The sequence below is a fragment of the Teleopsis dalmanni genome, unplaced genomic scaffold, assembly GCF_002237135.1.
Source record: "Teleopsis dalmanni isolate 2A unplaced genomic scaffold, ASM223713v2 unscaffolded_contig_4293, whole genome shotgun sequence".
Lineage (NCBI taxonomy): Eukaryota > Metazoa > Arthropoda > Insecta > Diptera > Diopsidae > Teleopsis > Teleopsis dalmanni.
In genome coordinates this window covers 1-3,390 of record NW_024035675.1, presented here as the reverse complement: position 1 = coordinate 3,390, position 3,390 = coordinate 1, and the positions used below count along the sequence as shown (strand labels likewise).

Here is a 3,390-nt window from a genome sequence, read left to right as displayed (position 1 = left end):
TTAAGAAGCTTTGCTTATATTCCTTGTCTTTATTGAATAAAATTTAATAAAACAACAATCTATTGATTGCGCCTATTTATTAGCACTAGCACTAGCACTAGCACTAGCAGTAGCAGTAGCACTAGCAGTAGCACTAGCAGTAGCACTAGCATTCATATGTTAAATTTTTTAATAAAAATATAAGTTTGTATAATAATTTTATTCTTCTTTAAAGATTAAGTTAAAGTTAAAGTTAATATTGAAGTTAATATTACAGGCAATAGTACTACATAATTAAGCATGTAAAATACAAACACGGATATGTTCAATAACAGTTTTAGTTTAATTTTTCTATTCTGTTCATATTAACTTCACTAGAGAAGAAGAAAAAAGAAAATTTTCTATTTTATTTTATTTAAATTGAAATGAAAAATAAAATAAAATAGCTTTGGAAATAGCTTTAGAGTATTTTCTATTTTCCATTTTCCATTTTCCATATTATATATAGTACGTAGTAACTAGTACGTATAAGAATAAGAATAAGAATAAGAATAAGAATAAGAATAAGATTAAAATACTGGTAGATGTAGATTTTTTGAAACGCTTTCTTTGCCAACGACCATACCACGTTGAATACATCGTTTTTCGTCCGTCACTGAAATTAAGCAGCGTCGGGCGCGGTTAGTACTTAGATGGGGGACCGCTTGGGAACACCGCGTGTTGTTGGCTTCACAACACTTTTTTACTTTTTTACTTTTTTCCTTTTTTTTCCGGTTTTAATTTTTTTTATATTATTTTGTAAATAATAATATTTTTTTTTATACACCTATCTATTATTTATTTATGTAAAACGCAATTATTTAACTAATTTCTGCTGTATACGTGTACTCGCATCATTTTTAATTTTGAATTTTGAATTTTGAATTTTGAAAATCGTAATCGTGTCGTATACGCAATGCACCGTAAGCACAAGTTTTGTTCAGTTCCATATAAAATGTACAATAGGCATGTATGCGAGTGTGAGTGCGAGTGCAAGTGTGAGTACGAGTGCCAGCGTAAATGAAAACCTTAAATGTTAGAAAACTTTTCAAGTAAAATTACTATTTAAGAAGCTTTGCTTATATTCCTTGTCTTCATTGTATAAAATTTAATAAAACAACAATCTATTGATTGCGCCTATTTATTAGCACTAGCACCAGCACTAGCACTAGCACTAGCAGTAGCACTAGCATTCATATGTTAAATTTTTTAATAAAAATATAAGTATATATAATAATTTTATTCTTCCTTAAAGATAAAATTAAAGTTAAAGTTAATATTGAAGTTAATATTACAGGCAATAGTACTACATAATTAAGCATGTAAAATACAAACACGGATATGTTCAATAACAGTTTTAGTTTAATTTTTCTATTCTGTTCATATTAACTTCACTAGAGAAGAAGAAAAAAGAAACTTTTCTATTTTATTTTATTTAAATTGAAATGAAAAATAAAATAAAATAGCTTTGGAAATAGCTTTAGAGTATTTTCTATTTTCCATTTTCCATTTTCCATATAATATATAGTACGTAGTAAGTAGTACGTATAAGAATAAGAATAAGAATAAGAATAAGAATAAGAATAAGATTAAAATACTGGTAGATGTAGATTTTTTGATGAAACACTTTCTTTGCAACGACCATACCACGTTGAATACATCGGTTTTCGTCCGCTCACTGAAATTAAGCAGCGTCGGGCGCGGTTAGTACTTAGATGGGGGACCGCTTGGGAACACCGCGTGTTGTTGGCTTCACAACACTTTTTTACTTTTTTACTTTTTTCCTTTTTTTTCCGGTTTTAATTTTTTTTATATTATTTTGTAAATAATAATATTTTTTTTTATACACCTATCTATTATTTATTTATGTAAAACGCAATTATTTAACTAATTTCTGCTGTATACGTGTACTCGCATCATTTTTAATTTTGAATTTTGAATTTTGAATTTTGAAAATCGTAATCGTGTCGTATACGCAATGCACCGTAAGCACAAGTTTTGTTCAGTTCCATATAAAATGTACAATAGGCATGTATGCGAGTGTGAGTGCGAGTGCAAGTGTGAGTACGAGTGCCAGCGTAAATGAAAACCTTAAATGTTAGAAAACTTTTCAAGTAAAATTACTATTTAAGAAGCTTTGCTTATATTCCTTGTCTTCATTGTATAAAATTTAATAAAACAACAATCTATTGATTGCGCCTATTTATTAGCACTAGCACCAGCACTAGCACTAGCACTAGCAGTAGCACTAGCATTCATATGTTAAATTTTTTAATAAAAATATAAGTATATATAATAATTTTATTCTTCCTTAAAGATAAAATTAAAGTTAAAGTTAATATTGAAGTTAATATTACAGGCAATAGTACTACATAATTAAGCATGTAAAATACAAACACGAATATGTTCAATAACAGTTTTAGTTTAATTTTTCTATTCTGTTCATATTAACTTCACTAGAGAAGAAGAAAAAAGAAACTTTTCTATTTTATTTTATTTAAATTGAAATGAAAAATAAAATAAAATAGCTTTGGAAATAGCTTTAGAGTATTTTCTATTTTCTATTTTCTATTTTCCATTTTCCATATTATATATAGTACGTAGTAAGTAGTACGTATAAGAATAAGAATAAGATTAAAATACTGGTAGATGTAGATTTTTTGAAACACTTTCTTCGCCAGCGACCATACCACGTTGAATACATCGGTTCTCGTCCGATCACCGAAATTAAGCAGCGTCGGGCGCGGTTAGTACTTAGATGGGGACCGCTTGGGAACACCGCGTGTTGTTGGCATCACAACACTTTTTTACTTTTTTCCTTTTTTTTGCGGTTTTAATTTTTTTTTATTTTATTTTGTTACTAATAATATTTTTCTTTATATCACATATCTATTATTTATTTATATAAAATGCAATTATTTAACTAATTTCTGCTGTATACGTATATTCGCATCATTTTTAATTTTGAAATTGTAATCGTGTCGTATACGCAATGCACCGTAAGCACAAGTTTTGTTCAGTTCCATATAAAATGTACAATAGGCATGCATGCGAGTGCGAGTCCAAGTGTGAGTACGAGTGCCAGCGTGAATGAAAACCTTAAATGATAGAAAACTTTTCAAGTAAAATTACTAATTAAGAAGCTTTGCTTATATTCCTTGTCTTTATTGAATAAAATTTAATAAAACAACAATCTATTGATTGCGCCTATTTATTAGCACTAGCACTAGCACTAGCACTAGCACTAGCACTAGCATTCATATGTTAAATTTTTTAATAAAAATATAAGTATATATAATAATTTTATTCTTCCTTAAAGATAAAATTAAAGTTAAAGTTAATATTGAAGTTAATATTACAGGCAATAGTACT

General features: G+C 28.0%; 3 pseudogenes; all 3 read left to right on the top strand.

The window, feature by feature from the left end:
* The first annotated feature begins 590 nt into the window (after positions 1-590).
* On the top strand, positions 591-708 carry LOC119665279 (annotated as a pseudogene).
* Positions 709-1,651: 943 nt separating this feature from the next.
* Positions 1,652-1,770, top strand: LOC119665278 (annotated as a pseudogene).
* Positions 1,771-2,694: 924 nt separating this feature from the next.
* On the top strand, positions 2,695-2,812 carry LOC119665277 (annotated as a pseudogene).
* The last annotated feature ends 578 nt before the right edge of the window (positions 2,813-3,390 follow it).